Genomic DNA, 13,350 nt, shown 5'->3' with positions numbered 1-13,350 from the left:
CCTCTCCTGTCTTCACTGTTTCATCTCTCACAGCTACCCATTCTTCTTCTTCTACTGTATTCCTTTCCCCTGTTCTGGTCATTCGTTCCCTAATGCTCGCTCTGAAACTGCAAAATTCTACCATGTGGTTTCCTCTTTCTTTCCTTTCCCCCAGTCCATATTCACACACTACTTTTCCTTCTCTTCCATTTCCTACTATTGAATTCCAGTCTCCCTCATGACTATTAAATTATCTGAATAATTGCCTTTATCGGGTTACCTTCCATTCGGAAGGCTGTTGCACTCATCGACACGCTGACTTGTAAATAATTGAGTTCAGTTATCAGTCATCCTTTCTAAGTTTTATTGGCACATCTAGATTTCAGCTAGAAACTAACCATTCTCAATGCACTATCGTGTTTTCCATGCATGTAATGCCTGTTGGTCGGGCTTCATCCACAGTTCCTTGAATACATAGAGGTCACAAATTGCTGCGTTATTTAAGCCTTTTGCGAACTCTAGCTCCCAGTATGCTTACAAGTTGGTCACATGCTCATGGAAGGTACCTTGCGCCACTCACACAAAAACATACCACATCCCCTGATTTTTCTCTTAACTTACAGGAAATGTGTGCTGGCCACGAATGTCATGTCTCAATAGTGTTTTCACGAAAGAGCGTTGTCCAGTGTGAGTTCCAATAATAGAAGCAAGTTATCGAAACTATTTGTAGCATGTCAATAGTTTCATTATTCATTTTGGGGAAGTTTTCTACTGTGTTAATGAGGAGTGTGTTACAGCATTTCTGCAAGCAACAGAAGATTCAGTGCCATGAGGTGTGACCGACAACCTCATAAACCACATGGATTGAGTATATATTTTTTTTATTTCGACCTTCATTTTCGTCATTCGCAGGGAACAGGGTGTAGACCTGTCTTTTGATACAGCATTCGTTGTAAACCACTGCATACTTACTCCTCGGCTCTACAGTTCTTGAAGCCCTTGGTCTGCATCACAATATCCTGCCATTCTATCCAGTCCATGGCTTTCCGTCTCCATCCTCTGACAGGAAGCTTATTCATGTCTTCTTCAGTTCCGTCCACCCATCACTTTCTGGGACGTTCTTTCCGTCGTCTACCTCCAGCCTTGCCATCAAAAATCTTTTTACATGTTCTGTCTTCCTCCATTCTGACCACGTCTCCTGCCCACCCCAGTCTTCTTACTTTGATTTTAGTGACAAAGTCAGGTTCTTCAAAACGTTGGTTTGATTCTGCATTTTTATGGATGCACCAACCTTCTTGATCGTATATAGGGCCGTATATTTTACGCAGAATCTTTCACTTCCAAATGCTAAGTATCCTTTCCTCATTTGCAGTCATGCTCCATATCTCGGCTCTATACATAACAACTGGTCTTATAATTGTTTTGCAAATGAGGATTTTAGATTTTCATGATAGAAATGAGTTCCTATGCATGGGTAGGTGGCAAAGTAACATGCATGACTAAAATGCATATTTAATTTATAGCATCACAATGGTCAGACCGTCAACATGACACACTCCATATTTGTCATCGCTAATGTCTCAGACTTCTTTCGCTGTACAGTCAACCTAAGGAAGTTTTGCTGCATCACAATATCCTGGTACGTTTAGCAGTACGTTGTTACTGGTATTCTTCTCTGTATCTAGCGAAAAGTACAATCAGGAAAAAATTTAAGAGGATTTTACTGCTGCCTGCTTTCACCATTTGCTGGCTGCAGAGTGCTTTCGGCGGGTGACACACTACCATCTGATCAAGCGACAGCAGTGTGTGGTATGTACTCAGTTCTTGTGTCTTTTACTGGTTGCGAAGTGGCCTCTACGTTGATCGGTGATTCACAAGTGCGTGGGGCAGGGGGAGGGGTGCGGGGGGGGGGGGGGCTGGCAGAAGGAGAATTCGGCCGTCACCGATAGCGACACTCGGTGGGGAAAGCTTGAACGTCTGACACGTAGAAAGATTTCCTGTAGCAACTAGGAGCCAATGAACAGGGCATAGTTTACATGGTACTTTCCCAGCTAAACGGCTTGTATATGTTCAAAGAACAGATGCGTTGCAGTTCTTAGAGAGATGGTAGCGCTCCACATGACGCTGCCAGTGGAGGCAGCGTCCATTCGAGGCAGTTGCAGCAATCAAGAAGTGGCGGTGTTCCTACTGTCATTTTTTCGCAGCAGCTCTCGCGGTTGTGTTATTCTTAGGTTGATTCCAGTTTTTGAAAGGTTAATTTTAGGCGAATTGGGCTATCGACAGATGGCACTCAAAGTTTTGAGCTCTCGATGGCCTCATCTTAATGTAAAGCGAGAGGGGTTTATTTTTGCTGCACCGTGGCCATTGCTCAGTCTTATTTTCGAAGAGCGAATGTGCATGTACGCTTTGGATTATTCCTGTGTATGTTTATGAGTCTTATGTTGACATATCACAGTAATATTGCAAGGTACTATTTCGTGTTACATGTTGTTGTGACTGACAATTCGCAATGTTTCACGAACACAACGTTTATTGATGTAAGTTCACAAGGTTGATGACTGAACATACGAAAGGTAACAATAACGATGCCAGTAAAAGCCTCCTAATTTAGGAGAACAAAAGTTCGCTTCCAGTTTTTCACAAAGGTTAGTGGTAACACACACACTATTAACCGTTCAATTCAGAGACGAAGACTTAATCTTCAATGGTCACAGTACACGAGGTCGGCATCCGGCGTGAATTGAACTTTGAACTTCAGAGCTGGTTCTAGCACCTAAATAGCTGTCTCCAGCCAATCGGGTTTTGGCGTAGTGATACTTCCTGTAGGCCGTGGCTCGAGCTCCCCCTGCTGGAAGTAGTGCTCGGAATGTCTGTTTCCATTATCTTGTACGTAAATAGCTAGTGTATCTGTCGCTAAATTTTTCCTTCTATATCCCTTACGGCCCACGTACTGGGGATAGGAGTTTCGTCGCGCCATTCCTCCCCACTTTTGAAGGCGACTCCAGACTAACCTTAGCAATGTGATGGGCACATAACTATTGCTAGCGCTCCTACGCGGATAGTTTCTAGTAATTATGTACGAGTCTTCTAGCAATTGTTTACGTCGTGTTGTTCCACGTTACATGGCATATTTCTCCATCTGGGAGATCTGTCTGACCAAGACTGACACCCACACACATAAGCGCTAGTTCTAAAGGCAAGATGGTTAGGGAGATTGATTCTGATTGGTCCATAGTAGGGAAAGGAGGGAGGGGATGTCAGCAATCTGCAATGCAGCTCACATATTTCCCCTGACGTGTTGGGACTTGTTTAGTCAAGGTTGCAAGGTTTCGTCCACGCACTTCTACATTCGTGTCGTGGTGGTCCAGCTTCTACGAGACCCGGAGGTCTGCACTTCGGAGTTGAAAATAGATAACCCATCCCTGGAGGACATTTTGCGAATCATCACTTTATGAGATCGCACAGGTGGCTAATAGAACGACTCGTGGTGTAACAGCCGTAGCACTGTGTAATGGTACTTTGACTACCGCGCCTCCGCCAATACAAAGATATAATTTACGATCGCGCACGCAGAAGAACGCTGCGCCAGTGACCGATTTTCATAAATAATTTTTATTTTACTTTTGAGTAGGTTTTTTGTTTTTAACAACTACTTAATAACATTCTCTCTCTTGTCTTCATACGAAAGACGTGTATTTTTCGGCGCTATGTTGAATGTGCTTTTGGGTGGAAATTAAAATTATATTACAAAGCGAGGTTGTTTCAATAGTGATTCGAGGTGATTATCACCAAATTTGTAAATTGATCATGACCGTGACAACTTGAAGCAGCTTTCAACAGACGGAGAAAAGTGAAAGACGGGTCGTCCTACAAGAGAATTGGGAGGACAGCCATGAAGACTATATTGTAATTAATACTGCGTTTCTAACAAGATTATAAGCTAAATTTCAACTTCTTTCTGATGTTATTTCCATACAGTCACTTTTTGTAGTGTTGCCGACCCGGTCTGCCATGCACGGTCAAATTAAAGCACTATCTCAATCAATAATACAAAGTCCGCCTTATCAGTAACTTATTCCATCAAAATTCAAAATCCAATCAGATTTTCTATTTTGTATTTTCACGGCAGAACCCCGAGGAAAGGAAACACTACAAGTGCCACCCAACAAGGTTCCACCAATATCGTGGTTCGCCCATGTTAGGTGAAATCTTGTCAGTCAGATATTTTAAAACACGGTTACAGAAATCCGCTGTGGCCGAGCGATGCTAGTCGCTTTAGTCTGGAACTACGCTGCTGCTACGGTCGCAGTTTCGAATCCTGCCTCGGGCACGGATGTGTGTGATGTCCTTAGGTTAGTTAGATTTAAGTAGTTCTATGTCTAGGGGAGTGATGACCTCAGATGTTAAGATGCTTAGAGCCATTTGAAGCATTTTTGAAGGAATGTCAGATGTTAAGTTCAGTGAGGCGACCCTTCTAACTGACTCAGAACATCGTATTTGCAGAAATCTGTCTGGCGTTTGCATGGCGTCTGAGCCTCCGGCCAGCCAGCGTGGCAGGTCACTGGGGCCACCTCCTCCGTGCCCACAATGTTTGCCACCCACACGTGGGTGGACTGTCCAGACAGCTGGAGGCCCTGCGCGCTTCGTGGCCCAGACGGGCACCTTCGACCGGTGTGTCGCAGCTACACAGCCGTCAGCCGCCCCGCCCCGCGAGCGCCACAGGACGCCGTACTTGTGCCGCAGTCAGTAGTCCCATCAGACGACCCTTTCACGGAGAAAGTACCCACAAGCTCTTCAGTTATAAAGAGAACTTGACAGAAAGGGAGCAAATGGCAACTTGTGCAGAAGCACTTTGTAAATTATTCCAGTGCGTTGATGAAAACAATTACTATTTTGAGAAAAAAAAATATCATGGTGTTTGACAAAATATCAAGCAAAATATTGAAGTATTTTCTTATGATAGAAGCTCTTGTTCTCATAGTTAACGCTACACTTTCGCAAGATACTGTGTATACCATTAATAGACAACTTTGTAAGTAAAGTAATAAGGCACATATAAATAACTACCTACCTGTTTTAGTATTAACCTTCTCAAAATTTTGGAAAAAGTAATGTATATAAGAATGATTGAATATATCCGCAGATATAAGAATCTGAGTCAGTTAGAATGGTCGTTTCACTGAATTTTCTATCCGTCATTTCCATGATTGTGTTTTGAAATATCCGAATGACAACACTTCACTCATCAAGAATTTTTATAATCCGTCTAATTCATTTACTGTGCAAATCACAACATTCTGTTGTGAATGCTTTAAGCTTAGGACTCTAGCTGTATAACGACTAAGTGGTTCACTTTACTTACACTAACTGATCTCAGATACAGCTCATGCAGCTGTCATGAAAACTCTTTCCTTCGGTGGGAACAGAGTACTGCTGGTGACCACTCCTGTTCCTGCTGGGTATGAATGACCCTCTGTTGTACTCTCATAAAGCAGAAACAGTTATCTCCGGCAACGAGCAATAACGTAAATTTTCAAGTGTAGTAATGCTTGGTTTTCAGTAAACAGTCTGTTCACTTTTGTCCAAGGCAAGATGTATCATAATCAGCAACCATACATAATGGAGATAAGAAAGTATGTAAACTTGATAGTTCAAAATTCCTAGACGTGCATACTGATCAGGAAACGAATCGGAAACCACATGTTATAGATCTTGTCAAACACGTTGCGGCCACATGTAGTAAGCGTTGCTTCACGCAGTGGAGATTGGAAAAACATAGGCACGCCGGTGACCGAGACATTGCGAAGTAGGCAGGCACAGATAGCTTTGCTGACAGCAGCAGTCTAGCAACAAGCTGACGCAAGGACGCTCACAGACCGAGCGCCGAGCGAAGCCTGGAGAGTGCTGAGTAAGGGGAAGTGAGGCCAGCACGCTAAGTTACTCTGCAATATACTGTGGGAGTTATAACAAAAAGCTACCACCGAGTGTAGAAAACGTCCTCCTGCCGGATATAAATAGTGTAGCTCAGGCAGCAACAGACAGAAGCCATTAGGAAGCAGTTCGGATCTGAGGACGGACGTGGTCCGTGTCCGAATGTTCAATCTTCGTAGTCTGTTCTAGCTCGCAGGAGTCATCCGCTTGCCACCAGATGTCAGCTTCAGCTCTGGAGGTCAGCCCGAGCTCAGTCGGCACCATGGCAGACTAACTACAGCGAGAAATTCCAGCAGGACCGGCCGCAGCGAGGTCTCGGTCACAGGCGCCGCCGGGGACTGACGCCCGGACTCCACGGCAACCCGGCCCCACGGCGCGTGGTCCGTCCGTGACGGGACCTCTCGGACATCGCGACTGACGGCTTCCCAGCCGCCGGTGCAGCAGGCGTCGGCAGCTGACCTCACGGCGACGCGGCTCCGTGGGCGTGCCCGTACTGGGGCGCCGAGCGGCGACGAGTCCCTCTCAACCACAGGGCATCCTGGCTTCAGCGGAGCGCTGGTGACGTGAGGCTCCCCAGTGCCATCAGCAGCGCGCGTTGCGCGCATCGTCGGAGAATCTGCACAGCGGCAGCCAGGCGCTGGGCAGCGACAACGAGAGACAAATGGCAACGAGAGACAAACTCCACGCCGTCTCAGTCTTTGGAGCAGCCACTGTGTCTGCTGCTAACAAGTGGTGCAGAAGTCGTAACAAACGACTGAGTTCGGTGACATTTGCTCTATGTGTAATTGCTGGTGTCCATAATTTCCTAGTTTTGTACAGCAAATACACACATGGACACAAAGTGGTCATTGCGCAGAAACCTGCCGTAGAGACAATATCCGGTGTGTATCTTTGATATTCGTGTAGGCAAAAACATCAACCTCATAATACGTCTACTCTCTTATGACATTTATTGCGAAGATTCAAATATGATTTGAAATTAATAGTACCATATCCGGTGTGTATCTTTGATATTCGTGCAAGCAAAAACATCAACCTCATAATACGTCTACTCTCTTATGACATTTATTGCGAAGAATCAAATATGATTTGAAATTAATAGTACCATTCAGAAACGAAACACTAGGAACAAAAGTACCCTTTGCTATCCACAACTTAACCTACTTCTGTCACTGAATGTGGCAAAGTCTGCAACCATCAGAATACTTGACCACCTGTCTAGTGAAATTAAGATGCTAGAAGTCGTAAAAAACAAATTGAAGTCATTTCTTCTTGGCAACACTTTCTACTCCACAGACAAATTTCAGCGTGCTCAATATGTTTGTGGTTGTGTTACTTGTATCAAATTTTGTTGTACCTTACAACAAAAAGACCAGTTTTGAGAAAATGTTTCTTATTTGTAATCATACAGGCAGTTTCCATCAATCATTGAAAAAATTTTAAACTTAAGTTTACACCATCCTTCCATCATAATTAAGCAGAGTTCCAATGCCAATTGCTCATTGCACAACCGTCAACTTTTCACAGATTTTAATGAGAATCAGAAGAGAGCTGGAAGACATTGATCCATGTACACGACACCTCTAAATGGATGTTGGACGGTTTTTAGGCGGTTTTCCATCTACCTGGGTGGTTCCCCTTATTCCGCCTATGTTAGACTATGTCGGCGATTGCTGCGAAAACAAGTTCTCCACTTACGCGTACTCCACCATTACTCTACCACGCAAACATAGAGATTACACTCGTCTGGTGTGAGACGTTCCCTGGAGGGTCCACCGGGGGCCGAACCGCACAATAACCCTGGGTTCTGTGTGGGGAGGCGGAGGGGTGAAGTGGACTGCGGTAGTCGTCGTGGGGTTGTGGACCACTGCAGCTGATGCTAGGACGGAGCCTCTCCGTCGTTTCTAGATCCCAGGTTAACATACCACACAATACAATACAATGGTATGTAAATTTACGTTGTACTACCTGGTACAATTGTAGTACGATATTTATGTTTATATTTTAATGCCTAATTCTCATTATGTTCTTCTATTCATGTAGCACAGAAGATAGCCACACAGTAGATGAAATCGATTTGCAGTGAACAGATTAAAACTTTAAGATAGATGCTGCTTTTCCTCCTATATTTAAGTGTCAGGAAGTGTTTTCTAAAGGAACTTGTCTAAAATATAGCGTTGTTCAGAAACGAAACATTGACGATAAACAGTGCGGACGAGAAGAGAAAAGAAGCTTGTGAAATGTGGAACCAGAGCAGAATATAGAAGATCAGATGAGTTAATCAACGAAGTGGTAGTGAAAGGAACTGGTGAAAAAGACATTTGTGGTATAACTTGACTAGAGGAAGGGATGGATTTCTGTGACACATTCTGTGGCATCAAGGAACCGAAATTTTCGCTACGGAGGAAAATGTGAGGCGTGGAAGCTGTCTGGGAAAACCATGAATGTTTGAAAAGTTATGCAGAGATGAGAAGCCTTGCACAAGCAAGCCAAATTGGACGGCTGCATGAAACCAGTTTTGGGACTGAAACCCACAACAAAAAAACGGCTTCTTATCACAGAGCGTCTTCACGGTAGGGGATGTGGGCTTTGAGACGCCACTGACGTTCGCTTCGCTACTCTTTGACATACCGGTCACATTCTGGCCCGCACAGAGCCGCGCCACAGCCTGTGCTGGGTCACGTCAGCAGCTGTCGGTCCACTACACCAACTGCGCCACATTTTGGCTACGTGTCTGGAAAACTGTCCAGGTGAAAACGCAGTACGCTGCTTCAGACACAGTGTTGTCCCACAGACGAATGAAGGCATCTTGATTGATGCCCTATCTGCACACACCAGTATTATTCCCTGAAGTAGGATAGTCAATGGGAATATTTTTTACAGATCATGAAAAGTCCAGATGCTATAAAGAAACGCATAGCGCAGTTAACATCTCATCTACAGTCGCAGTTGGATTCATTTACTGCAAATTGAGGTTAATAAAAGTAAGATATTATTTTGAAGCAAGAAGACGGAAATAAAACTATAAGGACAGAGAACATTCAGCTGAATGCAATCTATGTACATATATGAGGAATCTCAACAAAAAGAAGGATGGTTGCAACTACTTACAGAAAAATAATTTGGACGGTTTCGATAGATCAACATTCCTAATGAGTTTCGATCGTCTAATTATGCAGGTTGCTATGTTACTCTGCGAACACAACATTAGTTTTTTATGATCCTTCCAAAAATAATGCATCATTATGTTAGAACGATTATTTTGCTAGAACGACATACGAGACTCCCTGAGGTCTACGTAATACATGTCGTTTCTCACTGATGAAGCCCATATTATTTATGCTTAATGCCATCAAACCACACCTACTGCAAACTGGAGGGTTGCAACGTTTCATCCTCCAATGTGTACTATGAACACTCGCCTCGCACTACAATCTGCCTCTGCTGCTTGCGTTCACATGTAAATGAAAGTAACCAAAACGTAATGCTTCTGCTGATGGTCAATTGATAGAAACGTACTATGCACTTGACAAACGTTTGAATATAGCAAATCAGAAATTTATTTTGGAAACTGCTACGTATCGTCGGTTTTACACGTCCCTCTAATCACACTTACTGTTATTTTGTTTGAAAGATCAAAAAGTGCGAAATAAGGTAAATTTAATAACAGAAAATGGCTATGAACAAAGGTTATTGAGTAAAGCGTCACAAACTCTCAGGAAGTTTTGATTTTGCTTATAACAGCGAAAATATAAATTAAATATGATCGGGTAATACACCAAAGTCTTTACATTGTAATTTCGAATTTCCTGCTTTAAACACAAAGAAAATTCGTACAGATATGGAATTATTAAAACTGACAGTAGACTCCCGAAATTTCAGGGCTGCACTGGTATTTTGACTTCGATGACTGTCTGAAAATAGTGCAATTTAATGCGTCAAATCACATGACAAATAGAAATAAAGAAGGAGGAAAGCAAATGAAAATCTCATTAATAACTCCATAAAACCATCTGTAATGTAGTACTTTTCTAGATAAGTAATTATCTCTGTAACATGTATCACTTACCCCAAAACAGTTATGATGTACAGAAGATATGAAAATTTACGAAAAACGTATTTTCAGCTTGCATCTGCATGCTGGGGGATTGCATTTGTTTGACTACATATATCTGCTTACAAATCCTTCTGTGGTATTCAAGAATTCGTTAAGCAAAAACACTTTCACGTGTGTTTTAAAATACTGTTGCTGTCTCTCCCATGTTCATTTTCGAGGGTAATTGGCAACGAAAGTAATAACTGTGAATTTCACTCCCGTCCCTTGCAACATTAGCCACTGGTGAGTGGTGGAAATCCGTTGTGCTTTCTAATTTATAAATATCCGTAATTATTTCAACCTGAAACGGTCTACGACAAATTTCAAAAGTAAACAAATGTTATATGAAACTACGGTCAGTATTCGCAAGTGCTTCGAAAAGTGAGAACGAGTTACAGGTATACGATCTGATTATACTAGTATGTGCATTTAGATATTTTGCGCAACAGAGGAGCTGCGGCACACATTGTCGTTCAAGAGATCAGTCAATAAAAGTGTAAAAAAATGTTTCAACTTACTAATTTCTATGACACTATAGTTGTCTATTGGTCTCCTGCCAGAAGTTCCAATCGTAATTATTTTAAATGATCTGTCAAATTGTTTATCTAATTTAAGTTATTATCGATACGTACGTTCAACAATTTTGAACTTTAAGCCCAGTTTGCTGTTACCTCCGGCACGTGACTTTCCTGAATTGCGTTACGATAAACATAATGAACTCCGTTTCCTTCAAAGTTCAGACGGAGCGCATCAAAATGAAAATGAATAATCACGTTCACGCAGTTTACACTTCTTTCTGTTGTCCCTGACGTCCACGGATGTGAAGTGACCAAAAGACCTAACTCATGAACGTACCGGCTCGGGAAGCTCTTGTGCCGCCATGCTGCCTCAGGACTTGTGTGTGACTGTGAGCCGTGTTGGCCCATAGAGGCGTATTAAATACGCATGCGAGCACCGCACAGGGGCTCCATAGGAACGTGTCTGTTTAATTAACTCCCATCACACAAAGCACCGAATGTGGAACACGCGTAGCACTTGAGTGATGCACAACGTTTCTGGACGGTTCACAAAAGAGAGTAAACACTGCCTGCCGGATTAGAATCATTGGACGCGCTGGGACAAAGAACTGCTGCCAGTGTCATGCGTTTCTTATAACGATTTTTTGTGCATTTGATGCCCCACATCTTGCTAATATTTAAAGAAAGTCATATTTATGTGTCAGTAAGAAATTCTGATAAAATGAACTCATATTTGCTACCAGTTTCAATCGAAACAATCTTCAGGCAACATAAAATGGACCAAGATACCAATATTAAATTGCTCTTACTGTTGTATCAGTAGCAATGAAATTATAAAGAAAAGATCTTGCATCTCCGTCATCAAGAGTAACGTGCATTTCTACAGTGAATTGTACAAAGATTAGTCCATTTTATAAACGCATTTCACATTGGATGACAGTGACATATGATAGTATTATATAATTATACTATTATTGATTCCCTGGTAAGACTGATTCCGTATAGGGTGCTATGATAATTCTATATTGGCTGATGATCGTTTCGATTGAAACTGATGGCGGATAAAGGTTTATTTTGTCACCGACTCCTTGTGGTATTTGGAGATATGGTAAATATGACTTTCTTTAAAAGTCATTCGGACGCAAAGAACTTCTCTTCACTGAGAGACGCTTTTAAAGTTGCAGGTGATTATCTCCTGCTTTCTAAGTATGTCTGAAGCGATCAGTTCCGTTTACTGTATATTAGAAACTTAATTATGGAAAACTATTAAGCTCCTCAGAAATTTTTCTCGTTTGTTCATTATTTTCAGTTAGTGCGACTTATCTGCCGAATAAGACTTCATAGAATTAAAACACACAGTTATGTAATATGTAAAAATTCATCTCCAAATTTCATCTTGAAAATTTTTATGCAATTTTTCCTTTTTTGTCATTAGGACGCATATATTTCGCTACCGATTGTTATAGAGTTCTCTTATCATCACGATAATGTTCGTTTGGAAGCGAAAATCAGATCTGAAAAAGCCTAGGTTCAAATTTAAACATGAGCCTACTTGGGTCCCACCTCGCTGATTTCCCAAATAGATCAGCTTGATGCCGAACATTTGCTAACGTACATTTTCTATGCCTCTTATTTTTCTAAATGTGAGCGAAACTATTTTTAAGCACGAAAGGGTTATGAGGTTTGGGGGCAACACAGGAAATCAAAATCTGCATGACCGAGGTGGTAATTCAATCGGAATCTCTTCAGATCGAAAGAAACCATTTCGTGTCAGCTCGGTAGGATACTGATGATGATGATGATGATGATGATGATGATGATGATGAAGATGATGACGATAATAACGGTGAATATGAATAAGAAAAGTATATCTATAGGAGCTTTCACATTCTGTATTGTGAAGCACTACCCACAGTCACTGTTTTATAGCCCTGCTTAGTATCACTTGACTGTCCTTATGAGCGCTTCTGTTTGTAAGTAACATGTTACATGATTTCCAGCTTACCAAACTAAGACTGTCACACATTTCACACTTGTTGCACACAGTTGCAGATCAGACGTTATACCTTGTGAGGAGCGACAATCTTTTTCTAAGAACAAGCCTCCGTGCTCTCAGTTGGGACAATCAGTCAAGAACATAAACGCCGCCGACATTACGACGCATCCAAAGGCTGAAACGGCAAATACTATTCCAATAGTGTCTCTCGTTTCTGGGGAATCAGCGCGACTCTTACAGACTGGCAAGTTATGAATTATTAAACCATTCTGTACAGAAGTAAAGGGACCATAAATTCAATGTACAGCCATTTTTCAAATATGAATGAATATGCTGTCAGCCCAGAAATGACAGTTTATACAAAGGTCTTTTCTCTTCCTCTTATTATTGATATCGTCTTGACAGTTTGGTCGATCGAAACAGTAAAAGAACCACCTGGAATTTTCGCGAAGAGATTTATAACCGGTGACAAACAGAAACCACGATTGCCCGACCGATGTCACCCGCTAATGTAAATCCAATACCCCGCCTACTGCGTCACCGCGCACTGTACATTAAGAGAATTTGTTACACGAAACTCGCCACCAGGAAGAAAGTTCACGAAGTGAGAATGTTTTACAACCTTTCAGTTCAGAAATATGTTGGAGGACGATCAATAAGAATTTTTGTATGATCAGCTACATAAAAAAATACGGACTCTGCGTTTCCGTGTGTTAGAGAACGTTGTTCTTGTTGCTACGGTCTTCAGTTCGAAGACAGGTTTGGTACACGTCTGCACGCTAGTCTACCGTGTATAACTCTGTTCGTCTTTGCACAACCAATACATTCTG

The 13,350-nt window shown here is 42.2% G+C and overlaps 1 pseudogene; it reads right to left on the bottom strand.

Annotated features, from left to right (window-relative positions):
• The window catches only part of LOC126266889 (odorant receptor Or2-like), a 184,991-nt pseudogene extending 172,333 nt beyond the window's left edge, over positions 1-12,658 (bottom strand).
• Between the last annotated feature and the right edge of the window lie 692 nt (positions 12,659-13,350).

This window comes from Schistocerca gregaria, chromosome 4, assembly GCF_023897955.1.
Source record: "Schistocerca gregaria isolate iqSchGreg1 chromosome 4, iqSchGreg1.2, whole genome shotgun sequence".
Taxonomy (NCBI): domain Eukaryota; kingdom Metazoa; phylum Arthropoda; class Insecta; order Orthoptera; family Acrididae; genus Schistocerca; species Schistocerca gregaria.
The sequence above is the reverse complement of the archived record's forward strand: the minus strand, read 5'-3'. Positions and strand labels throughout refer to the sequence as shown.